At 41.8% G+C, this 27,710-nt stretch overlaps 1 long non-coding RNA gene across 2 annotated transcripts; it reads right to left on the reverse strand.

Moving 5' to 3' along the window:
- On the reverse strand, positions 1–26,011 carry LOC147580771 (uncharacterized). Of its 2 annotated transcripts, XR_015251074.1 has the most exons (4): positions 25,841–26,005; positions 22,911–22,987; positions 4,202–4,332; positions 1–1,284 (listed from the first exon to the last, which is right to left on the reverse strand). It is a non-coding gene; the product is annotated as an uncharacterized LOC147580771 (long non-coding RNA). The 2 variants fall into 2 exon arrangements; XR_015251073.1 differs by lacking the exon at positions 1–1,284 and having other exon boundaries at positions 1,298–4,332; positions 25,841–26,011.
- Positions 26,012–27,710: the final 1,699 nt, after the last annotated feature.

Genomic DNA, 27,710 nt, shown 5'->3' on the forward strand with positions numbered 1-27,710 from the left:
ATGAACGGGGGAGGGGCAGAGAGAGAGGGAGACACAGAATCAGAAGCAGGCTCCAGGCTCTGAGCCATCAGCCCAGAGCCCGACGCGGGGCTCGAACTCACGGACTGCGAGATCGTGACCTGGCTGAAGTCGGACGCTTAACCGACTGCGCCACCCAGGCGCCCCGAAACTCTGACTTTTAAAAGGGCCGTTCTCTTTTTGTTTGAAACCATGATCTTAACGTTGAATCCAAAGCCCAGACAAACATGACGTCAGGGGACAGCACAGCAGGGCAGTTTGAGAGGATTAGATTTCTTTAAATTACAAAAACAGTAAGAGCCGGAGGTCTTCAAAATCAACATTTTATAATCCGAGTCACGCTCGTGATTTTGCTCCTTTGCTTAGAAAAACAATATTGTCAGAGTTGACCTCAAATCTGTGTAGCGGCACGTGACCCGGTTGGAGAGAAGTGTGCAAACGCTAAGCAGCATCTAAGCGGGGGTCCTGCTGCCCTTGGGATCCATACCAGGGATGGAAGTTCTGATGGTTGAGAATAATCATATTCTTCACTCGTAGCGGAAGAACATTGAAATAAGAACAATGTATTACATAATACATTGATTTAAAGGTTTACTTTAACATCCATTCATGACAAAAACTCTCCACAAAGGAGGCTTAGAGGGAACATACCTCCACGTAATAAAGACCACATAATGAAAAATCCACAGCTAACATCATGCTCCACGGTGAAAATCTGAGAGTTTTTCCTCTAAGATCAGGAACAAGACAAGGCTCTTCTCACCGCTGCTAGTCAACACAGTACTAGAATCCTCGCCATAGATATCAGACAAGAAAAAGAAAGCAGAGGAATCCAAATCAGTAAAGAAGGACAAAAGCTTTCACTATGTGCAGATGCCATGATGCCACATAGAGAAAACCCTGAAGACTCCATCCAAAAACTAGAGGAAACTGATAAATAAACTCAGTGAAGTTACAGGATAAAAAATTAACCTGCAGAAATTGATTGCATCTCTACACACTAATAACAAAGTCACAGAGAGAGAAATTAAGAAAACAATCCCATGTACAATTGCCAAATTACCAAAAAGAATAAAATATCTAAGAATAAACCTGACCAAGAAAATAATAAGGTTCACCGCTCAGAACCCAAACACTGAGAATAGGTGAATAGACCCTCCACCCACCCCCTACTGACTCACCTGTCTCGTAACCTTCTGAAATTCAACTCAGTGCAGTGATCCTCAAGGTGTGGTCCCCAAGCCAGCAGTGGCAGCACCACTTGAACTTGATGGAAAAGCAAATTCTCAGGTTCCACCCCAGATTTGCTGAATCAGACACTCAGAGGCGGAGTGAGCCAGGAATGCGTGCTTCAGCAACCCCTCCAGGTGATTCTGAGTAGGCTCAAGTTTGAGGACCCCTGGTTTATACACTTCACGATTAGAAAGACCATCGGGTGTCTGAATATAAGCCGACCGTATGGCATGGCTTAATGAGAAGATGTATAAATCGAGAGGGTCTCTGCAACACCTGGCCTTTATTCTTAACATCTTTCTTGTGCCAAAACAAAGGGAGTTATGCAGAGATGGAGAAACTGTTTCTTTCCAGCCAAGGCTCATTGATGTAAAAGGCAGAAAACCAATTGGGTACCATATAAAGGTAAAAAAAAAGAAAAAGAAAACATTTAAGTTATATTTTCTGTTCCTTATAATAAAAAATATATTCAATTGGCTCTTTTTCAGTTAATGAGGAGGAACAGTAAGACAAAGCCGGGAAAAATAACTTGGTTTTCTACTATAGTTATTTAAGGGAGATGTGCCAGATTTTATGAAGGAGCCAATTTTCTTGAAGGGCAGAGGCTTTCATTATATTCCTCAGGTACCTAGCTCACTCCTCAGTCTGAACTAGTTGCATAACAGATAGTCACTAAAATTAAGGGAAAAGATAAAAATAAAATTAAAAAGTAAAAAAAAAAAAAAAGGTGAAAAGAAAAAAATTGAAAAAATACCCCAGGGAGAAATATAAACACGAGATGCTGAGGAAAAAAAATAGAAACGACATAAAGAGCAGGAAGGCAATCAAGTAGAAAATAGAACAAAATGGCAGAAGGAAAAAGCAAAAGGGTGATACAAATGAAGAACTGAAATGATTTATAAACTATATCAGGGCGCCTGGGTGGTTCAGTCGGTTAGGCATCCGACTTCGGCTCAGCACATGATCTCGCAGTCCGTGAGTTCAAGCCCCACGTCGGGCTCTGTGCTGACAGCTCCGAGCCTGGAGCCTGCTTCAGATTCTGTGTCTCCCTCTCTCTCTGCCCCTCCCCCGTTCATGCTCTGTCTCTCTCTGTCTCAAAAATAAACGTTAAAAAAATTGATAGGAGTAAGGCTCATGAACTTCAAGTTCAATGATCAAGCTACAAAGGTATACAACATTTCCTCTTTTAGAAATTATTTCTAAAAGTCCGTGTTCAAAATGGCGGCCGAATTTCAAGGACCACGAAGTTGGCTCTTAGGGACACGGGAGTGTCACAGAGTACTCAAGTCAAGGAGGAAAGGTAGCTGTGAGGAATGTGGTAGATGCTGTGTCAACAGAAGAGGGGGGAGGGAGAGTTGGACTTTTTTTTTAATCTTCAATTTTGCTGAGAAAACTTCTCAGAGTTTCAATTTATAACAGCTGTTTCACAGATATGTAAGCATGGGAAACATGGCTCACTGGACCAAGGCCTGTGAATTCTCACCTTGAACCAAAACTCATTTCAGCTTCTTAACCAGTCACCACCCTATTTCATGCCTGGTTTCATCTCAGCAAGGAGCATTTGCTCTGATGCCACTAGTGTGGTAACCGAATAGTTCAAGGGCAGTTGTAAGCAGAGTCGGACTAAGGGGGAAGTGTAATCCGCCCTAAGTGTTGGCGGAAGACATTCCATCCACCCCCAAGAAGGAAACTACTTGTTCAAGAAAAGACATCAGAAAGCATAAACTACCACAACACACACACACACACACACACTCACACACACTCACACAGCAGAGCTGACAGCCACATCTTAGAAGTAGGAAGAATTGACCCAACTCTACAAGACGGTAGTTTTCCCAGCTAACTCTTGCATCTCAGAAATCGCTAGCCCTCCATGCAGCGTAACTGGATGCTAGACCTGTGTTTTGTCACCTCAGGCAATAAACAAAAAGAGGGCACCAAGGAGAAACAACCCACACTGCCATCGTCACCACACGTTATACATTCACGTGTCATCTGTTCAAACCCGTAGAATGTGCGCCACCAAGAGTTAACTATGGACTTTGGGTAATGATGTATCAATACGGGTTCACCAACTATAATAATGTACCACCGTGGTGGGGGACAGTGATAACGGGGGAGGCTGTGCCTGTCCCCACACACCTCTGTCTCCTCCTCTCAGTTTTGCAGTGAACCTTAAACTGCTCTAAAATAACACTGTTAAACACACACACACACACACACACACACACACACACACACTTCCATTCCTGCTTTTTGAATCCAATCAAATGTTTTTCTCTATCACTAGGCTGGAACCTCCGATAATGTCAATGACGAGATCTTTAGTGGGCCGGTGGGAAAATTGAACCTACCTTACAGACAGTTCCCAAACTTCTTAAGCTTGTTTAAACTTGCCATTGATTTGGCAAATACATAAATTGACCTGACAGTAGTCAATCGTTAATCATAGAATGAAAACACACTGAGAAGTTAAACTTTTCTTAAGTTTATTTATTTCTTTTGAGAGAGACAGAGAACTTGAGTGGAGGAGGGGCAGAGAGAGAGGGAGAGAGAGAACCCCAAGCATTGATTGTGTGGCCGTTAAGATATGATCGCACAACAATGGCACTGAGTCAAGACAGATGCGAGGCTGGAACGCACAAACCGTGAGATCATGACCTGAGCCGAAATCAAGAGTCAGAAGCTTAACTTCAGGTGCCCTTGAAGTTTAACTTTTTGCTCAAAGGAAAGCATTACAAGGAAAAGACAGTGGGTAGGTGGGAAGCAATGTGAAACTTATATTTGTTTTACATACACATGTAAAGATGCAAGTATATCCACCTAGGGATGTACGCTATCTTTTAATCTCTACAAAGACACTCCTCTGCTGTCGGGAAAGTTTTCTTTTGAGAGTTGGTAGACTTGGATTTGCACGCATGTCCCACTGGTCCCCTCGGTGCCTTACTGTGCATATCTTCAAAGCAGAGTACTGGGGCAATGTGAAGAAGTCTTTCTTGCGCAGCGCAACTCTCCAATGGGTGATCGTTCTCAAATCAACTGAGCTCAGAAGGCTTGTTCTTGAATTAATCCAACTTACTAGACAAATAATACATAAGGTTCCATGTGAGTATTTTTTATCAGTAAAATAACGGATTTATGGTACTTTCTATTATTCTAATTGGTACACCATTTAAAACATTAAATCAAGAGAAGAGGCAAAAATGATTATGCAGCTGTCAAGATACGATTGCACAACAATGGCCTTGAGTCAAGATTGGGAGGCAGTACATCTGTGCTGGCATGGAAGGCTGATTTATGACAAATGTCCAACATAGTGGTATTTGGAGTTCTTTCCTCAGTTAAAGTGATGGGGTTGATTTTTTTCAGGACCTACCATTAGAGTTCCCACTTAGCATGTCTCTTGTATTTCTGATTCGACTCTAGTAGAAAGCAAAAGAGAGAGGAGGTAATGTAATTCCTAAGTGCCCTTGTACACAGGAAAATAGAGTGTGTTTATGACGAATGTGTTTATGCAGAGCATGTCCTTATGAAAACACATATTTTGAGATCACCTTCTTCTCCTGCTTCATAAGACTTAAGAGAACTAACCTATATTGAGTACCTTCCACGAGCCAAGTATATTATAGACAATGCCTTAAGTGTTCGCAACTAAGTCAAGTAGATATGATTATTTCCATTTCCCCATCCCATTTCCAGATGAGAAAACTGAAGCCACGAGGATAAAACCAGTGGTCAATGTTACCAGACAACTGGCGGGAGAGCTGGGGTAACGAGCCTTGTTCAATTACAAAACCAGAGTACCTCCTATCATACACTCTTGCACCCTTTTCTAGCAATATCGGTTGAAGTTCTGTCTTCTCTCATTGCCTTTTGTCAAAAAGTAACAATTAGATACAACCCCCCCCCCCACACACACACATACATCTCTCCATAAATGTCCATATATGAGTTACAGGGTAGTATAGCGGTGAAGTGCATGAACTCTGGGGCAAAAACTACCTGGGTTCACATAACAACGCTGACCACCTGTGTGCCACTCAGCAAGATGCTTAGCCACCTTTGGGGTCATTTCCCCATTAGTAAAACAGCTATGCTGATAGCATAATCACTAAGAATGGTTTCTGAAATATTTTAAGTGCTGTGCCAGTATTAGCCACGACTGATATCAGTAAGGGCAGAACTCTTGGATAATATTTCTCATTCGGTATATTTTGGCTAGAGTAGTCTGGACGATTAAAATTTAGTGCTACGGAGGCAGAGATTAAAATTGAGACAGACGCATAAACCCGTTAGCTTCCTTTCTGCTCTATGCCCACAGGTTCCCTCACCCCACTCAGCTATGTCAGTGAGTATCATGGGTCAAAAGGGCTCCCTGAATCAGAAAAATTTTACACTCCCAACAAAATACATGACTTGAGGATCAGAGAGTAGGTTAGTCATGAAATGGAAGATGAGCCCTCTACTGTGGTAATTTAAAATACTGACTTCAGGCACCTGTGTTTACAGCAGCATCATTCACAATAGCCAAAAGACAGAAACAATTCAAGTGTTCATCGATAGATGAGTGAGGAGTCCCTGGGTGGCTCAGTCTGTTAAGCCTCCGACTCTTGATTTCAGCTCAGATCATGATGTCATGGTTTGTGCATGGAGCCCGATGCGGGCTCTGAGTCTAACAGCATTCAGCCTGCTTGGGATTCTCTCTCTGTCTCTGTCTCTGTCTCTGTCTCTCTCTCTCCCCCTCTCCCTCTCCCTGTCCCTCCTCCACTCTCTCTCTCTCAAAATAAATAAACTTAAAAAAAACAGATGAATAAAGAAAATGTGGTCTAGCCATATGATGGGATATTATTCAGCCTTAAAAAGGAAGGAATTCTGGGGCGCCTGGGTGGCTCAGTCGGTTGAGCGTCTGGCTTCGGCTCAGGTCATGATCTCACGGTCTGTGAGTTCGAGCCCCGCGTCGGGCTCTGTGCTGACAGCTCGGAGCCTGGAGCCTGCTTCGGATTCTGTGTCTCCCTCTCTCTCTCCGCCCCTCCCCCACTCATGCTCTGTCTCTCTCTGTCTCAGAAATAAATAAACATTAAAAAATTTTTTTTTTAAAAAAGGAAGGAATTCTGACACAGGCAATAACATGGATGAGCTTTAAGGATGTTATGCTAAGTGAAATGAGCCGGTCACAAAAGGACAAATACCGTGTGATTCCAGTTATATGAGATAGCTAAATTAATCAAATGGACAGAGACAGAAAGTGGAATGGCAGTTTCCAGGGGCTGGGGGAGATTGGAAATGAGGAGTTATTGCTTAATGGGTACAGATCTTTGTTTTTACCAGAGAGAGGGATCTCTGGGGATGGGTTGCATAACCATATGAATGTACTTAACACTACTGAACTGTAACTTAAAGATGGTTAAGATCATAAATTTCATGTCACGTGTATCTTACCACAATGAAAAAAAAAAAAACCAATACTGATTTCAGTGAAACCAACTATAGCTGCCGCGGTGGCCCCTGATTTAGTGGGACAGTGTTCTGTTACTGATCTATGAGGTTAACTGAAATCGTCAATGCATTTTCTCATCAGCAGCCAATCTCACTGACACACTGCAGCTGTTGTCTACACTCCACACTCCAAGCAAGAGCCTGGGCCACCCACCCCTTGACCTTTGATTCTTTCCTAGGGGAGCTACAAATATAACTCTCGTATTCAAGGGTACCTGTGGAGAAAACGCAAGTGTGTGTTCCTAGGTGGCCACCCTGTTGAATCCCCTCACCTGTGGGAGAAAAGGCAGGAGTAGGAAAATCTTCCTTATAGGGCAGTGGTGTTAGATCACATAATTGTCAGACGCGTTGTTTCTATTTCTGATGGCATCGTTGGAAGTCTAGGCACCACCCCAGGGTCTCTGCATCTGCACCCATGTTTTTGCATGGTGTATGAATGTGAGGTTTGTGTTTTGGAACTTGGGTCATTAACCCAAGAAAAGAATGGCCGAGTCTCTTAATTAATTAGGACCTATTTAGATTTCTGTGGTCAGTGGCTTCAATAGGAATCCTTTAGCTTAGACTTACTGCCTATGGATTTTTTAAAAATGTGTTTGAATTTCACAAGTACGTGTGAATTACGTATCTTTTAATTCTCCCAGTTGGGAGGAAGGAGAAGGGAGGATAAACATTTTGTGTTTCAATACAAATGAGAGCAACCTTCAGGGCCAGCATATTAATTAACAAATGATTATTCTTCATAATAGTGGAATAGTGTAAAAAGGAATCTATTTTAGTAACAACAATTCCTTCATTCGGACATTAGCATCAATTCTTTATGCTTCCTGACTGCCTACATACTCCAGTGTGTGTGTGTGTGTGTGTGTGTGTGTGTGTGTGTGTGGGAGAGAGAGAGAGAGAGAGAGTGTGTGTGTGTGTGTATGTGTGTGTGTGTGTGCACGGGGGGGGGGCATCTATCATGTGGCATGCTGAAGTGTAATTTGAAACAACAGCAATTCAGAAAGAATTCAGAAAGAATCTTCAGAAAGAAACTTCGTTGTTTTTTTTTAAATATAATTTATTGTCAAATTGGCTAACATACAGTGTGTAAAGTGTGCTCTGGGTTTTCAGGGTAGATTCCCGTGGTTCATCATTTACATACAACACCCAGTGCTCATCCCAACAAGTGCCCTCCTCGATGCCCATCACCCTCTCAATGCCATTTTTCCCTCTCTGTTTGTAACCATTTTCCCCCTCCCCTTCCCCCATGGTCTTCTGTTAAGTTTCTCAAGATCCACATATGAGTGAAAGCATATGGTATCTGTCTTTCTCTGTATGACTTATTTCACTCAGCTTAATACCTTCCAGTTCCATCCACGTTGCTGCAAATGGCCAGATTTCATTCTTTCTCATTGCCAAGTAGTATTCCATTGTATATGTAAGCCACATCTTCTTTATCCATTTGTCAGCTGATGGACATTTAGGCTCTTTCCATAATTTGGCTACTGTTGAAAAAGCTGCTATAAACCTATGAATCAGCACTCCTGTATCCTTTGGCTAAATTCCTAGTAGTGCTATTGCTGGGTGGTAGGGTTGTTCTATTTTTAATTTTTTGAGGAACCTCCACTCTGTTTTCCAGAGCAGCATCCAGATGGCTAACAGACACATGAAAAGAAACTTTGTTTCTGATACCTATCACCCCCACCACTACAAGCTTATTTCAAAAGGGCAGCTGTCAAGAAGTCTCTAGTTGGCTTTACAGAAAATGAAATGCAAAGTGACTGGTGTTTGACTCTGAATGTCTCTTGATTCAAACCATCTTGAAAAGTAGAAGCCTCTCTGAAAACTGAGTGCCACCTGTTAACTGGAAAAGGGCCAAATGACCTCTGACCGGACTGCTGCCAGGGAGGTTTGGCCACGTCTGTGATTTCCATCAGCATCCGCCTTCTCTGGCCCTTCAAGAGGCTGGGGCAGGCCTTAGTTAAGGAGGGGAAGTGGCTTTCAAAACACTGAGATTAAAGAAGTACCAGAATCAAACAGCTTAGTACAATGACCGATTCTCTTTCGCACAATCCTCAGAGCTGACCTGTCCTTGGCCTTCCGAAAGGTTGCTTCCAGAATATTAAGCCGTCAGGGCACTGGGGAGAAGCCACAGCAAATGATGAGGCCACTGGGTGGGAAGACTGGATCTTAACAGCAAAATCAAAGTGATTCTGCCTGTCTTTAAGCCTCCAGAATCGCAGATAGGGCAGCACCGGTCAAGACTGAGCCATTGCCCTAAGAGATCTCGGATCACTGGTTCTCTTCTGAACTTGAGAAACTGGAAGTGGCCTTGCCAGGAACTATTTTAGCAGGGGTCGCAAAGTTTTACGAGAAGAGGAAGCAAGAGCTTTAAACCAAGTTTCCCTTTTGCATTTCACCGAGAACAGGTGTTTGCTTTGCTCAAGGGAAGACTTCCCCGGGGCAGGGGATGTCATGCACAGCTAAGAGCCGCGGTGGGAATGCTCAGCTGTCATACCTGGGATTGGTTCACATCACCAGTGTGATATCACTCCAGTGGCTTTCCCTGAATATGATAATAAACACACGGGTGTTTTATTTATTTAAACACACGTTTAATTAATGTTTATTAAACATCTCATTTAATTTTCATCGCAATGCTATGAAATAGGCATTATGGTCCTCGCTACAGAGATGGGGAAATTGATGCTTAAAGGGCTTGAATAAAATGTTAAGGTGGCAAAACTAAGTGGAGGAGTTGGGATTTGAGCCCAGAAAGTCCAGAGCTTTGCTTTCAGTCACATTTCTACAAGATGAGTGGCACACATTGTATCAGTTGCACAAGGTCACTAAAGAATCCTGGGTGAACATCTGCCAAGCCCATCTGCTAATTTTCCTCTTCTTTCCGGAGCTGACCCATGAGCCTGGAGGTGTGGCCCTGCCTTCCTGCCACCTGACGCGGAGTCTCTCTGCTTCGCTGCTTTCATGTCCTTTCCAAGATTAACATTTTACCTACCTTCTTTCCATGACCTCCCCCCCGCCATGACCAACGCCCTCGACACTGTGTCCTGAATAAGAGAATAGGACAAAAAGTCTTTACCCACGTTTCTGAGTAGAACGGCTATCACTCCGTGGGCTTTTAGAGGGGCACTGTCTATGCAGCCTTAGCTAACTGCATGGTGTCTTCTTTAACCAGAGCTCCACAATATCAAATCTTTTTCACAATGACATAAGGAGGCAGAAAAGAGTCACTTTAGCTGGTGACGATCTACTTTCTCTTTCCAGCTTCTCCTGGATGCCTTTCTCTTTTCTAATGCTTCCATTGCTGGATGTAAGAGGCTGCACTGTGTTGCTGTGTTTAAGATAGATGATAGATAGATAGATAGATAGATAGATAGATAGATAGAATAAATCTAGAGAGATTTAGATATCAAGATAGAAGTAGGTGTTACGATATCAAGACATGTATGTATGTGTATCATTAGTTTGGGTTCCCCCAGAAGCAGCCCTTAAAATAAGGATCCAATGCAAATAGCAAACACTAGTAAGGGAAGGGATAAGAAACAGAGAAGGGAAGTAAACGAAAGAATAATCAAGCAACTTCCCACTGAGGGCAAATGGAGCTTAATTCTGTGGGGGAATGCCGGGGGATTGTGTAAAACTTCCTACCCTATGGCTCAGTCGGTTAAGGGTCTGACTTCAGCTCAGGTCATGATCTTGTGGCTTGTGAGTTCGAGCCCCACATCAGGCTCTGTGCTGACAGCTCAGAGCCTGGAACCTCCTTCGGATTCTGTGTCTCCCTCTCTCTGCCCCTCCCCTGCTCATGCTCTGTCTCTCAAAAATAAATAAACATTAAAAAAAAACAACAACAAAACTTCCTACCCTAAGTGGATCACTACCATCAGCTCAAGCTCCAGCCCCAAATCCACCGAATCAGAACGGGAATTTTTAACAATATCCCCAAGTGATAATCTATGGAGTGCTAGGGCAGAATATGCCTCAACATTACAGTAACTAAGGGGCAAGAAAACTGTGAGATTTATCCTCACCTGACATGGGTTGTGAGCGACTTCTTGGGGTTTGAATTCTCGGGCATTTACGGCTCAGCCTTTGCACAAGGCAGAACATCAGTGCTCCAGTGGCCAGAAAGAAAGTCCTCAGACAATGAAAGGTTTCTTAGATATAAAGTTTAGATTGAATTTCATAATAATCACCACCACAGCTGTCGTGCTGGTTCAACATTAAAGACACATTTAGTAGAGTCAGGTAAGCAGCATTTCATCTAGGCTACATAAAGCTGTTCATTCACCTAGCTGGGAAACACCAGCGTCACCATTTACTTTAGAGGCATTAAAATAAATGTAACATTGTATTTTATCAGGAGTTATTTCAGGCGCAGGCCATGAGTGGGGTCAGGAAATAGGCCTCCAAACTTGAAAAATAATCCTAAATATATTTTTTAAATGTTGAGAGAGAGAGAGAGAGAGAGAGTAGAGAGTGTGCGTGCAAGTGGGGGAGAGGGGCAGAGGAGAGAGAGAGAGAGAGAGAGAGAGAGAGAGAGAGAGAGAGAGAGAGAAAATCTCCATGCTCAACATGGAGCCCAGTGCAGGGCTCAATCCCATGACCCTGGGATTATGACCTAAACTGAAACCAAGAGTTGAACGCTCAACCAACTGAGTCATGCAGGCACCCCTAAATAAGTTTGTATGTTTAAGTACTGGGACCATAGAAAAGTATGAATCCAAAATTTGGGGACACAACAATATATATTTATTCTAAGCTCAAAGTATATGCTCGATACTTCAGCGTCATTACATAAACTACAAAATACAAATGAGTTAGCTACGTTTCCTTTGCTACATCTTTTGTTCAACACAACACAGAATGAATTTTAAAATGTTCAAAATATTGTAAAATTACATTCATTCCTCGTTTATCAGCCAACTCTCAAAATGGAAAACTTTTGCTCAAAAAATGAAACATTAACGCATATGGTATATTCTTAACTTACATTAAGTAATGAAACCCTACAAAATATGTTCTTCTTATGACCCTTTCTCTTTGTTTCTCTCTCCTCTGTCTGCCCTGTAATTCCAGCCATTGACGTGATGAAATAAGTCTCTGAAATAAGTCTTCCCTGGGTACCCTGAGCATAGCATTTTCCGTGCACTTCCTCACATTAAAAGTTAGCTGCCTGCTAGAGAATAAAACCTAGTGAAATCCTGCTTTTGCACAAGTGCTGTCTCTGGTTTCATGAGTTGTTTCTTCTCTGGCAAGGACAGTGAGGAAGACATCAGAGGCTTTCGATCATGCATATCTTTTTTTTTTTAATTTCTAAACAATGTTTTATTATTTTTGAGGGAGCGAGAGAAAGAGAGAGAGGGAGACACAGAATCTGAGCTGTCAGCAGAGAGCCCAACACGGGGCTCGAACTCATGAGCCATGAGATCATGACCTGGGCTGAAGTCGGACACTCAACTGACTGAGCCCCCCAGGCGCCCCAGTCATGTCTGTCTTTATACAGCATGGTTGACAGACTCACTGATATTGAAAAGAAAAGTTCTGCCAAATTTCACAATTCATTCCTCATTCTATTCTGAATTTCAGTTAAACAAAAAAAGCCACCTTAGAATAACAATTTGGGTATTTTCCTCAAAGAAATAGATTCTCCCTGTCCCCAAAGCGTGTGCAGAAGATGAGTTGTAGAGACGTAGAGGTGGGCGGGGGTCACGTACCAACAAATGATGCATCTGAGACCCAAGCTGCCAGTACAGAATGGGATGAAATCTTCAGGATGAGAGTAAATCCGAGAAAACCAAAGGTCTGAAACTAAGTGGGTTTGTATCAGAAACTAGATGGGTTCTAGACCAGTGCTCTCCAACAGAGATGTAATGTAAACCACGTACACTATTCTAAACGATTCTAAACGTTCTAGTAGCCCCATTGAAAAAGCGAAAAGAAGCAGATATAAAGTGTATCTAACTACTATCTTATTTAACCCAATATGTATAAAATGCTGTCATTGTTAATATTCATGAAATACGTAGCATTCTCCTTTTTTTCATACGAAGTCTTCAAACTCAAGTGTGAAATGTCCACTTTGTAGCACATTTCAAGGGCTCAGCGCCACCTGTGACCACTCGCCATCATGCTGGTTAGCTCAGTTCTAGACAACCTATTAATAAATTAAATTGCCTTTCAACTATTTGCGGGATCCTTAACAGCCAGATCAAAAACACTAGCTGTAATCGTGTAGCCAAAGCTTCATTTTTATTATAGGGAGGTCTGACCTCTTTCATTTATACTTAGAATTCCAGCTACCTCACAGACTTTTCTCTAAGGATTGTTTTGTCATCCAATTCAATTTCACATGCTTTCATTCATTCTAAACACATGTTATGAGCAGTACCTCCGTCCCCCGCCCCCCAACACACACACATAACCTGAATTATCCTACCCTCTTACCCCGGGAATTGCTTTAAATTAGAAAAATACTTTAATTCTGATTCGCTTTTTAGCACGGAATGCTCTGCTTACAAATGCCATCGGTGTAAGGTACCAAAAAACCCTTATTTCAAAGCTTCACTAGGTCTTTGTGTGGCCCGAGGAGAGGCACCAAAAAGCAAATGGCTGTTGTTAGAAAAAGTTACATGTACTAGGGCTCGTTTTTTTTATGTGCTCTGGGTCTCTGGTCAAATTCTGGAATTAGGAAGGAGACAAAGGGCGGCCTGTCACTTCAGTGCATAATCATATATATCGCCATCCCCTCAAGGGAGCAGTGAGAGCACACTATACTATGTTGTAATTAGAGAAATGTTTCTCATCCCTAGCATGGATCTTGGTCGTGATGTTTGGAAAACTTCATGTCTCTCCCGAGAGAATAGTTACCTATGAGATGACCCAGAAAGAATAAGAATAAAGCAAGTTTGTGCATTACACTACCAGGGAAATCTCAAAGAGCACTGAACCTGGAATGCCAACATTTATCCCGAACTGTCCCTAAACAAAAACCCTGTCTGCCAGTGATACTCTGGCTTAATTGGGGAAACGTCTTGCTGCAAGCGATTGCCCTAAGGATCGTATTGGTTCAGGTGTGCAAATGGGTGCAAGGGGATTCTAGGACATTCCTGATGCCAGTGAGTATGGGGTGCATTTCTCCAAAGGGAGATGAAGGTTCACGTTCTGGTGGTTTGCAAACGAAAGCCCCCCTCAGGGGGACATCGACCTGAGAATTGGGGGACAGGGCAGGGCACACTGGGCCTATCTGTGAAGGGCTTAACCCTCTGAGTGATTTTCTCTTGGACCAGTAAAATCATCTTGTAAAGCATACGCTATGAATGCCTCCGACGTTGTATTCTTTTACAGCTTTTCCAATAAAACTCTCATGTGATAGAATAAAGGCAGGACCAGCTACATTATTTGCAGGGCCAGGGCAAAATGAAAATGCAGGAATCCTTGTTTAAAAAAAAAAAATTAAGAATTTCAACAAAATGTGGCACATACCTACAACGAAATATCGTTCAGTCTTAGAAAGGAAGGAAATTCTGACGAATGGTCAGGAACAAGCGCATGATACTAAAAACAAAAGAAACATTTTAAAGCAGTCAGAATAGGGGTGTCTAAGTGGCTCAGTTGGTTAAGCATCTGACTTTGGCTCAGGTCCTGATCTCGCGGTTCACGAGTTCGAGCCTCATGTCGGGCTCTGTGCTTACAGCTCAGAGCCTGGAACCTGCTTCAGATTCTGTGTCTCCCTCTCTCTCTGCTCCTCCCCCATTCATGTTCTGTCACTTCCTCTCTGTCAAAAATAAATAAAAACATCAAAAATTAAAAAAAAATAAAAGCAATCAGAATAAAAGGTAGATTACCTTTTATCAGACTAAAGGCAGAATTCTCATTAGCATTACAAGAGACCAGAAAGCAACAGAATAATGCCTTCCAGTAATGGGAGAAAGTGGTTGTCAACCGGGAAAGTTCCATCTAGCTCAATTATTATTCAAGAACAAGGCGAAATAAAGACAATTTCAAACAGATGGAGCCTGACAGTTTACAAATCATGGACTTTCCATCACTGAGAGAATGAAAAAAGGATGTACATTAGTAGGAAGGAAACTAATCCCAGGAGGAAAAAAGGGCATGCAAGAAATATTTTATAGTTTTTCATTCTACCTCCATTGTCTCTTATAATTTTTTTTAATTTTCTATTTCTTGTTTCCTCTGTGCTACATTATGAATACTTTCTTCATATTTTTCTAGTTTACTAATTCTGTATTTAATTGCTAACCCTGATCTGTGATGGTTAGGATTAAGTTCAGGTAAAGTAGTAGAAAAACCCGTTTTTGCCATGGCTTTAAAAAAGAAGAAATTCAGCTTTCAGTAAGATGGAGTAACAGGGGACTGGATTTGTTCTCCCGTCTGGGGAGGAAAGAAACACAGACAACACCTATAAGGAACAACAGTTTTCGGGGCTCCTGGGAGGCTCAGTTGGTTAAGCGCCCAACTCTTGGTTTTAGCTCAGGTTATGATCTCACGGTTCATGAGTTTGAGCCCCACATGGGGCTCTGCACTGACAGTGTGGAGCTTGCTTGGGATTCTCTGTCTCCCTCTCTCTCTGCCCCTCCCCCGACCTCTCTCTCTCAAAAATAAATAAATAAAAATTTAAAAAAAGAAGCAATAGTTTTCAAGACTCTGGACATCAGGTAATAGAAGATAATGATCCTGAATGAAAAGGAACAAGTAAAGTAAGTCCTATGATCACTCCAGCTTGTTGCCGTGAGCGAGGTCTCATCTTGGGCTGTGTCACCAAGAGAGAGAGCTCAAGTACAGCCTACTGGAGTCTGATTTGAGACTGAGGATCTCAGGAGACCAAGACAGATAGAGGTCGCAGGACAGAACACTGAGGGGAGGAGAGCTGTGCACAGACGGAAACGCAGAACTCCACAGAAGGTTCTCCTGCAGTAGTCAGCTGAGAAATAATCGCATGTGTGTGAGGAAACCATCTGAAGCTAGCAAACGAACAACCCGAAATGTTCAGAGGAAATAGCTCCTGAGCTCACACAGGCCGAGGAATAGTGCCCATTCCCAGAAGTTGTATTAAAAAAAAAAAAACATATGATTCATGGGGCACCTGGGTGGCTCAGTTGGTTGGGCATCCAACTTCAGCTCAGGTCATGATCTCGTAGTTTGCAAGTTCAAGCCCCATGTGGGGCTCTGTGCTGATGGCTCGGTGCCTGGAGCCTGCTTGGGATTCTGTGTCTCCCTCTCTCTCTGCCCTTTCCCTGCTTGCACTCTTTCTCTCTCTCTCAAAAATAAATAAAACATCAAAAAAAAATTTTTTTTAAACCCTCTGATTTGTGAGGCGTGGGGTAGAGTACATGGAGAGGTGGGTGAAGGAGTTCAAGAGATACAAACTTAGAGTTATAAGATAAATAATTCTTGGGATGTAATGTGCGGCATGGTGACTGTAGTTAACGCTATTGTATGTTCAAAAACAGCTGAGAGTAAATCTTAAAAGTTCTCATCCCAAGAAAAAATGATAACTGTCTAGTGGTGGATGTTAACTGAATTTATTGTGGTGATCATTCAGCAATATAGAATTCAGGTATAATATATATGATATTGTATATATGACATACTATACAATTATTATTACATATTATATATATAATCCTTATGCTTACACCCAAAGCTAATACAATATTGTATGTCATTTACATTTCAATAAAAAAAGAATAGACCTGAATACCTCTACATCTATAAAAAGAACTTCAATTTGTAGTTAATAAAGAATATTATAGGCCCAGATGGCTTATGGGGGCAAAACATAGATCTGATATACGGTTTTCACTGTCTAGACTTCTTGCTTATTTTAGATTCATCTAACGCATGAAAGACAATGGGACATTTTCCAAGACTAGTAAGAGCAACATATAAGTAGGGCTCATGAATTCTACCAAACATTTGCAAATAATACCATTTTTACACAAACTTTTCTAGAAATTAAAGAGAATACTTCTAAACTCATTCTATAAAGCTAAAATTACTTTGGTAAAAATATTACAAGACAGGAAAACTTTGGATCAATACTTCTCCTTAACTTAGGTGTAAGAATTCTTTTTAAAAATACAACAAATCAAATGTAACAAAAATTAAAAAGCATATTTTGAGCAAGTGAGATTTATATCAGGAATGCAAGGTTGGTTTAACATTTTAAATACTATCAATGTAATTCACCAAACCAAAAAAGAAAACCCACATAATCATCCCTGCAGATGTAGGAAGGTCTGACAAACCCAACATCTGTTTCTATTAAAACCTCTTCAGAAACTAGGAATAGAAGGGAACTTCTTCAACTCAATAGAAGACATCTACTGACCTACAACTACCATAAAACTCAATGGCAAAAGACTGAATGCTCTTCTCGATATGAAGATAAAGATGAGAATGCTTGCTCTCACCCCTTGTATTCAACACCATATTGGAGGCTCTAACCAGTGTAATAAGGCAAGAGGAAGAAAGACAAGGCATCATTTTAAAAAGGAATAAAAGCTTTTTGGTTTTTTTTAAGGCAACATGAATGTCTACATAGAAAACTCAGTGTAGTCTACGGGAAAGATACTAGAATCAATCAGTTAGTTGAACAAAGTTTTGGTATACAAGATCAATATACAAAAGTGAATTATATTTCTGTAAACTAGCAATGAATAATTGAAACATCGAAAAGCAATGACATTTACAATAGCATGATACTATGTGATATTTAAGGATAAATCTCGGGGCTCCTGGGTGGCTTGGTTGGTTAAGCATCTGACTTCGGCCTAGGTTATGATCTTGCAGTTCATGGGTTTGAGCCCCTTATAGTATTGGGCTCTGCACTGGCAGCTCAGAGCCTGGAGCCTGCTTTGGATTCTATGTCTCCCTCTCTCTCTATGCCCCTCCCCTGCTTGTGCTCTCTCTCTCTCTCTCTCTCAAAAATAAATAAATAAACATTAAAAAAAGGGATACATCTGACAAAAGAAGTGTCCTGGAAACTATGAAACCATGCTGAGAGAAATTAAAGAGGGATAAAATGAATGGAGATATGTATTTTGTAAGTCAGAGGATTCAACATTACGAAGATAATCAATTTTCTCCAAATTGCTACCTACAATCAGTGCAATCCCAATAAAAATCCCAGAAGCCTTTTTTTTTTTTTTTTTTTTTTTTTTTTGGTAAAAAACGAAAGCTGATTCAAAAATTCATTTGGAAATCCAAATGACCCAGAATATCCAAAGCAAATGTGGGAAAGAACAAAATTGAAGGCCACTAATTAATTTTGAGTTATCAGGGCATTCGAATGGCAAAAGGAAAATGAACACTCAATAGTAAGCGTGCCCAAAGTTTGTCCAAATAAAAAGATGTGAAACATCTGTTGTGTTGAGATGTAGTAATTAACAAAATAGATTGGTGTGGCATCACATAGATTGGCAAAGGATCACATAGACTGGGCCCAATAAACACTTGCTGGATATAATCAAAATTGGTCAGATAGCAGTCTTGAAGGTTGAGGACACATTAGAAATTAGCTGCTTTCAAACTTGATTAACACAATTTTATTCATTTATGTATTATTTTTACCCCACTCACTTCTTTAAAAGACTTGAAGTAGCTGGTAATTAACTAGGAAAGTAGCCAAAGACTTGTTACCCAACATATATATTTTTTACCCTTGTGTATTTTCCTAATTTGTCTTTCATCAGACTAGAGGTTCCTGAGTGCCTTCCACTTTACAATACTAAGTAAAACATAGATCTGATATATGGTTTCCACTGTCTAGACTTCTTGCTTATTTTAGATTCATCTAATGCATGAAGGACAATGGGACATTTTCCAAGACTAGTAAGAGCAACACATAAGTAGGGCTGTCGTCATAGTCCTTCTTGTGTTAGGAATTTTCCCGTCATTGTTCCAAGAAGGCAAACACTTGGGAACCACACTGCAGGAAATGAATGGTTTCATGTAAATAGCCATTTGCCACACAGTCCAAAGTATCATAAAGTGTCTTACAATGATGCATTTCCTACTCAGCATCTTCCCTTCCTGAAGAAAGTTTGATCCTTTCTAGAGGAGAAAATGGTGACTGGGGATTTACATTGCCTCTTGAAGAGATTTTCTCCATGTTTATGAAAAATTATACTGGCAATTAATGATGCTTAACATTAGGCATTACGGTGATCTTTTAGGTACACTGCTGCTTTTAATAGGAATCGAAAAAGTCTTTCATGTGTCGTGAAAATACTGTAGGTTGATGAGGGGGAGTGTCTGATCCATGGGTCTGATGTATGCTTGTTTGGGATAGGGAACAGCACTTTCCATCTGAATTTTAAAAATAATAATAAATGTGACCAAAAAAAAAGCACCATATACTTTCTTCCAAATGGGCAAGGTAAGCATCCTTATCTTTTCGAGAACTTGGATACTGGACAATTAAAGGCTTCCTACATTTGAATTCTGTTCTCATTTTTATGTTGCCTATAGTGGCCTTTCTACATACAGATAACATTTCTTTCTGCCTCTCATCGACTGTTGTTCAAACTCCCTAGGATGTTTCACCAGGACCTTCACGAGGACCTTCTGGTCCTTGCTTACCTCTCCAACTTCATTTTTTTTAATCCTGCAGGAACACACACATATGTGCATGCTAGCCTCCCTCTCTCTGCTATCTCCATCCCACACTACCTGATGAGGCACCACATTCACACCCAGTAAGGTGGTCATATGGAAATCATTTCAGTTCCATAATGGCCTAGGTTTCCACCAGATGTTGGGCCTTTGCCCATGTTGGTCTATCGGCTTAAAATAGTGTTCCTCATATACTCTTTGTTATGGACTGCATGTTTGTGTCCTTCCCCCTGCCCCCAAAATTCATATACTGAAATTCTAACCCCCCCAAAGGGCAGTATTCGGAGATAAGGCCTTTGGGAGATGATTTGGTTATGAGGGTGGAACCTCCAAGATGGAATTAGTGTCCTTGTAAGATAAGGAGGAGAGCTAGACCTTTTTCTGCCATGTGAGAATATAAGAAGGTAAACCAAGAAGTGGGTTCTCACCATAACCTGACCATGGTGGTACCCTGATCTTAGACTTCCAGTCCTCAGTGCTGTGAGAAACAAACGTTTGTGAGTTAAGGCTCCCAAACATTGAGTAGTTTGTTTTAGCAGCCTCAACTAACACTGTCTTTGTTTGGCTAACTTCCACTGAACCTCAATTTCAGGTTACTGGGCACTTCCTTTGAAATGCTATTGGTTGATCCTCCCGTCAAGATTAGGACTCCTTGTATGTTAACATATCCTCACCTACCATAACACTTATTTTACAGTGTTTTGGAGCCACTGTATTTTCAAAAGATGGCCACACCTGTATCTCTGAGCCCACGTGCTTTTACCCTGCTGTCCTCCATCAAGAGGTGGAGGGCAGAAGTTGGAGGAGCCTAATTCTCCTTCCCCAGAATCCAGGCTGGCCTTAGAAGCCAATAGAATATGGTAGAAATGATGGTCTATGTTTTCCAAAGCTGGATCAGAAAAGGCCCTGAAGCGTTTTTGTGTTACTGTCACGACGCTCTGGGGGAAGCCAGTTACCATGTGAGAAGCCCATCGCCCTAAGACTGTTACACTGGAGAGGACACTCACATGTGTTCTCAGCTAACAGTTAAGCAACAACTGCCAGCCAAGTTAGTGACGACATCTCCGGCTAATTTCATCCCCTGGCCATTAAGTCATGCTCAACACTGCATCTTCTCAGCTAAGGCCCAGACATCATGGGCTCTCGTACCTTGTTTAAATTCCTAAGCTGCAGGGCTGTGGGCATAAGAAAGTAGTTTAAGCTGCTAGACCTGGGGATAATTTGCTACACTGCCCTAGTAATGAAGCGACAATTATGAAACGGAGGTTCACTTACGTAGGCTGCAAGATCCCACACCAGACTCTACAAGCATGAGGACGAGGACTATATCTGATTTGTTTACCATTGTAGCCTCGGCTTTTAGCTCAATGCCTGGCACATAATAAAGGGCTGGATAAGTAATCTTAACGAAATATATAAATGAATGGAAGGATGCACGCCATCTTCCTCTAGCTTTGGGCTTACCCACGTCTTGCTCACACCTGAAGTTTGGTGATCTAGTTATAGCCGTTTGCCCAAGATCCTGCTTTTTTCTTATCTGTGACGTTCTATATCATTAATTCCCACAGTGTTCCTCTTGACCGTTCCTTGATTAGTGTTTGGAATGATGAAGTGGCCCAGAGAAAGGCCTTGGACCAGGTGGGTCTCAGGAGGCCTGCCTGGTACAGCCCCCAAGTGGCCCTCCTTTCCCCAGAGGGGGTGAAGTGAGGAATTACAAGAAGCCAGTAACCCTCTGAGGTCTGTGAACTTGACAGTGGTCTCCATGAGGGTGCAGAGATGTTCATTTGCCACATACTGCTCCTCTCTTTCTTCTGACCCTCCCAGGGCGTGGGGATGGAAGAGATTACAGAGAGAGAGCAAGCCCACCAAGAACATCATCAACTCTGTGCTCCAGGAGTGTTAGCTGGTGGGGGGCAGGAGGTCGAAGGTGAGGGGTAAGGAATTCGGGCACTCTGCTGTATGAGATAATATCCACGCCTTAAAAAGTCTGTCATCTTCCCTCTCCACCCAAACCCTTTCTCTTCCCTTACACATGCTCACTCTCTCTCTCTCTCTCTCTCTCTCTGTCTCTCTCTCTCTCTCTCACACACACACACACACACACACACAGAGCCAGGAGGAAGCCTAGCATCCTGAATCACCTCTGGTTGTATGTAGAATGGGCGTAGCCTTCCACACTTAGCCCAGTCATAGAGATAAAATAAAAATAAATAGAATAAGGAGAATAGAAAGAGAAGGGGGAAAAGAAGGGGAATAAGGGCTTTTATTTCATGTTTGTTATGTGCCATGAAACAAAATACAAGCCTCTTTGCGTAATGCCATTCCATTTGAAGCAGCAATTCACAGAATAGGTCTAATTTCTAATTTGCAGGCAAGAAACCTGCTGTTCAAATTGTTTAAGTAACTTACTCAAGATTGCATAGTCAAGGCAGAAACCAGAATTTGCAGCCAGATCTGGCTGTCTCTAAACTCCATGCTCTTTCCATTCAACTGGTCTACAAGGGGGTTCTATAAAAGTATCCCAGGTATCCAAATAGCCCACAGGGAGAATGTTCAAGAAGGATCACGACATGGGGTCGCGTCGGTTCTGACTCTGTGCGGATTTGGACCCCATGTTACACCACCTGCTTGATTTCCATTCCTGCTTACACAACTACCTGGGTGTCTAAACACAGCTCGGAACTCCTGGCTGATCTGGAGTACAGAGTCTTGGCTGCACCTGCAAAGAATTCAGGCTGTGAGATTCCAACACAGAGCATTGCACCATAGAGGAGATGGTTGAGAAATCTAGCTGATGGCTTCCAGCCACACATTGCTTCATACCCAAGAATGCATTTCTGTTTCTGGCAAAAGACAAGTGACCTTCCGCGATCCATTCTGGTCAACCACATTAGCTATTCTGATCATAGCAGCCACTGTGAACTGAGTTGGTTTTCTAGACTCCCCATTATACAGTGTATACACCAGCTCCATTTGCTAGGGTGACACAGTCAGTGATTTCTTCAACGTTTACAATAAGTGATAAGAAAACAAAGAACCACAACAAAGTGCCTTGGTGCTGGATCAAGTCACTTAAAGATCACAAGGAATTCTCAAAAGTGTCCTATTGCTACCTTGAAACATGGGCTCGGGCTGCTGAGAACGTGGCCAGTGGTCTCTGACTGTCAGCCACATTCCAGAACCGTAAAACGAGGAGTGACCTTCCAGCAATTTCTTTTAATTGTTTGCTTTATTTTTCCTATTCAGCAAACATTTCCTGAGCATCTGCTTGGCCACTGACCCCTATCGAGGACACCAAGATGCAGGGAATGTGATCTGTACCTTCAGAATGTTACAAAATGTTGGACAAAGGATAAGTAATCAGCTAACACATGCCCCAGGGTTTTGTTGTTGCTGTTGTTTTCACTTGAGACATTGATTGCATTGGTAGGGGATTAGGGAAACGGTGGAATGAACGATACAAAGCTTGAAAGGGAGACCGGACATTGCAGGTAACAGGACCCCTTAGAACTCCCCACTCTCACCCTCACAGTCCATAGATTCTGTGTCGACTTTTTCATAATCCTTCTCTGGGGTGGCCCAGTCTTGCCTAAGAACATTCCTGAAATTCAAGGGAAGCATGTGGAAGGGAGCAGTCTATTCCAACAGGCAGTTACATATTTTATTTTGATCAAGGGTTTACTCCGGTTTGATTCAGCTCAACCTTTGAAGTCCCATTGTGACCTAGACATTAAACTACAGAGCAGAAATAAATGGTCCTATATCCTGAGTTTAGCTAGCTCCCCATACCTAGTGATTATAGAAAAGAAGTTACATATTTCAGCAGATTGCTTTGTCATTTACGACCCTTTGTTGGGTCAAAATATAATTTCTCATAACATATGCATTGTGATTTTTAGTTCTCAGAGTCAGAATATATGGTCGAGTATATAATTAAAATTGACGACAACTTACACATCAGTTACTGTGTTAATCAGTGGTATTCAGGCCCTTCCGTTTTAATACATCTCATATGGTCACTTTCTCTGAATGTTGTGGAAAAAAATTAAAAACCTTTCTCTATAAATCCTACTTTTTTTAATGTTTATTTATTTATTTTGAAAGAGGGAGAAGGAGAGTGCACACACTCATGAGCAGAGAGAGAAAGACAGAGAGAGAGAGAGAGAGAGAGAGAGAGAGAGAGAGAATCTCAAGCATGCTCCGAGCTGTCAGCACAGAGCCTGACTCGGGGCTTGATCTGAGCCAAAATCAAGAGTTGGGCACTCAACCGACTGAGCCACCCAGGCCTTTCAGCAAATCCTACTTTTTAGAATATGATGTAAGAAGTTGAATTTTACCCTCAGAGCTGCTTGACTAAGCCACGTTACTCTATCTTTGGGATGGAAAATTCTGGAATTCCCAGTGGTGATGGTTTACATTAACTTTAGGGAGAAGGAGGGAATATAGGAGCAAGTGAGAAAGAAATAAAAGAAAACAAAACTTTAGCTCCAGAAGAAAAGACAGAGGTGGGTAAGGGAATTTAGAAATAGGAAAGAAAAGACAGAACGCTATTAGAAAAAAAAAATCTGAACGGCAGCCTGATTTATTGTAATTCATCATATCTTCACTCATATCCCCAAAATAGGATTCGATGTAGCTCTAGGCAAATGGCATCAAACACCAAAAGCAACAAATGACTCATAATTTAGAAAACCAGTTGAATGAGCTGTAAAAAATGGGTCCAAGTTTATTTTTAGAATTTCATAGAGCGGTTTTCATTTTCTTTGAACAATACGTCAGAATATACAATGGCGTTCTCTAGGGTCTGAAAAATATATTTAAAGACACTGTGAATTCTATTTTAACACGGTACACTTCACTTTTGATTTTTTTTTAGTTAAGTGCAGAGAACATTACAAAAGCACTCCGTAGTACCCTAATATCTTTCCAGTCGTCGAGAGTTCATTGTCAACACCCCCAGCTGTGGTCTGCTGTATGTGGTAGTCACATTTAACGGGCTTGACTTTACTGAGTCTGTGTTTTTATTTCTCCACCAGTGCCTTCCTCACTTGACTTTCAGCTTATAGTCATTCACCACATAAAAATACCAGAGCTAATAAGATGATTGGACGAAAATGCAGAAAAATAACCATGTAATATGTAATGTGCCATAAATGCAGTGGACACATATTATATATTATAGCAAAACCTTGGTAATTGCCTGTCTGGTTTAATTTTCAGCTGAGTAAAGGGAAAACATTCCAAGGTTGCACTATCTTTTTCTCTGGTATTATTATTATTACAAATATCTGTATTGGTCAGGGAACCACATGAATCCATCACTGAGTTTCATAGTTTTCAAAGATTCTGGAATTAGAAGCTAACCTAAGGTAAAACACTTAGCTGTGCACAGATTTCCAGAGTTTTCTTACTTTTCTCATCCAAAATGAATTTCAAATTAACCTTTAAATAATAAGAAACAAGAGTTCCCTAGGAAATTGTGGGGTAGCTAAACCCCAGGGTAGGGAGGGGGTAGGACACAGGGTGAAGACATTATGTTCTTACTTATCCCTGTTAGCAGATGGTTTTAAAGACGAATGGCCTTGGATCTTGGAGTCTTTCCTCTATGCGTGTGGAGAAGGAGACATCATGATTTAGGAGTCGGGGTTGGGGGGGGGGATAGTAAAAACTTGGGCAAAATTCTGGTATGTACCAATTCCAACCTCTCATTTTTCCTTTTTTTTTTTAACCCCTATCCCCCAACTTAAAGTCCGAGGAGAACTTGGCTTGAGAAGGCAGCTCAAGGTTTCTATAACCATCTAGTGGGTACGCCAGCTGCTAGAGATTTGGGGATAAAGGACCCCGCGTCCCTGTCTGCAGATAATTTAGAGTTTAAGTGGAGCGGTGAGTACTAACTCCCCAGGACTGTCATTAACAAAGCACCACAAAGCTGGGTAGCTTAAACAATAGAAATTTATTCTCGCACAGTCCTCGAGGTTAGAAGGCTGAGACCATGTGTTGGCCGTGTTAGCTCCTTCCCGGGGCTGGGAGGGAGAATCTGTTCCACTCTGTTCTCCTAGTTTCCACCCTAGTGGGATCGAAAAAGGATATTGGAACAGTTAAAAGAATACAGCTGACCTCCGAACAATGTAAGGGTTAGGGGTGCTGACCAGTTGAAAAGTATAACTTTTGATTCCCCCAAAGTTTAACTCCTAAGAGCCTACTGCTGACCGGAAGCTTTAACAATAACATAAACAGTCAATTAAAACATAGTTTATATGTTATATAAATATATTACAGATATTTAAAATATTAAATATATGTATTAAATATACATATTGTTATATGTATTATGTTCTGTATTCTTACAATAAAGCAAGGTAGAGAAAAGAAAATGTTATTAAGAAAATCATAAGGAAAATACATTTACAATACCGTACTGTATTTATAAAAACAAACAAACAAACAAACAAACCTTAACACTAGGGGCGCCTGGGTGGCTCAATCGGTTAAGCGTCCGACTTCAGCTCAGGTCATGATCTCACTGTTTGTGTTTGAGCCATGTCAGGCTCTGTGCTGATGGCTCGAAGCCTGCAGCCTGCTTTGGACTCTGTGTCTCCTTCTCTCTCTGCCCCTCCCCTGCTTGTGCTCTGTCTCTCTGTGTCTATCAAAAATAAATAAACGTTAAAAAAAACTTTTTTTTAAAAAACCCACATGTGAGTAGACCCACAAGTGCCATTCAAGCCCATGTTGGTCAAGGGTCAAGTGTACAGTAAAAGATTGTAATTACGTACTGGAAATATTCAGTGAATATGGAGAAGAAGGGTGGTATATTCAGAGATGAGAGCAGTTTTCTATTCAGCAAGTACAGTTTGTCTTAGGCAGTTCAGGCTGCTATAACAAAATGCCCTGGACTGGACAGCTTACACAATTCACACTTGTTTCTCACAGCTCTGGAGGCTGGGAAGTCCAAGATCACCCTTCTAGAAGATCCAGGATCTGGTTGAGACCTCTCTTTTTAGCTTGTAGGTGGCTGCCTTCTCACTGTGTCCTCACACAGTAGACAGAGAGCAAAGCTCTGGGCTCTTCCTCTTACGAGGGCACTAATATCATCTTGCGAGCCCCACCCTTATGACCCCATCTAAATCAAATTACCTCCTAAAGGCTCCACCTCTGAATACCATCACATTGGTATTCTATATATGAATTTGGGATGGGGCACAAACATTCAGTCTATGATACACCTTCTGCTAATGTTAACAGGAGAAATGAATGCACAACGCAAAAGAACCGACCGATAAGGTCTTTTGCGCCTCCCCGACCCCCACCCCCGCCACCCCAAAGCCCATGGACTTGATCAAAATAAACCACAAGACTGTGCTTTAGTCAATCCAGTGTGTGATCAGTTAGCAGGGCCCGGATAATGGTCCGTCACACAGTGTAAGAGCAGACCTAGCTAAGACCGCCTCTTATTACACAGCCATGCAAACAGAAGCTACTCCAGAAACCCATTGGCCTGCCCAGCTCAATGCTACAGAAGGGGGAATGCAGCTCTTCCCCAGTGTGGGCATTAACAGTCTCAGCTGGATTGAGGAGAAGTGTGCCATGTCCTCCCCAGCTGTCCTGTGATTCCTGGGCTGCTATTGCCCCATCACTGCGGTCACCTGACGTCATGGTCCTCCCAGAAGCCTATGATCTGTGCTAATTTAAGACGGAAGACCTATGCCATGTTGCCTCCTTCACCTCAGAACAAAACTCATCATTCCCCAATACCTTAAAATGCACATCCAGCCTCAGGATGTGATAAAAGTTCACCAGATTGTCAAGTAAGCCACCAAGATTAGAGAAGGTTATATGAGGGCTGAGAAGTTTAACCGAGTCTGCGCTAAACAAAATAAGGTAGAAATGGAGATCTCACTGGTTGCATAATCATCAATGTATTTTTTTGCAAACAAAACCTCAGCATTCCTTTAAAGCAGTGTAGTAATCAGGAAGGAAATAAGCTGATTTCATTTGTTGTTCTCTTACATCATCAAGAGTCTTGACCATGTTTTAAGCCAAAAAAAAAAAAAAAAAAAAAAAAAAAGCCAGTATACGTGCCATTCGCCATGTTTTGGAATAAACTGTGTTGGTGGGATGGAGGAGACTGGTTACAAAAAGCAAAAGATAGAGTCTACACATAAGACCCTGTGTGCCAGAGAACAAGGTCAATAATTAAACAATGCGGCTGACCATAATTTGGCTTCCAAGATCCAGATTCTGGGCCATTGAGCAACTGTGTTCCCAACCCCTGGGTCCTGTCTTTTTTCAGCCCCTTTGCTGGTGGTTTGTGGGTTGAGCTAACT

Source organism: Puma concolor, chromosome B2, assembly GCF_028749965.1.
Source record: "Puma concolor isolate L17-30 chromosome B2, mPumCon1.1.hap2, whole genome shotgun sequence".
NCBI lineage: Eukaryota > Metazoa > Chordata > Mammalia > Carnivora > Felidae > Puma > Puma concolor.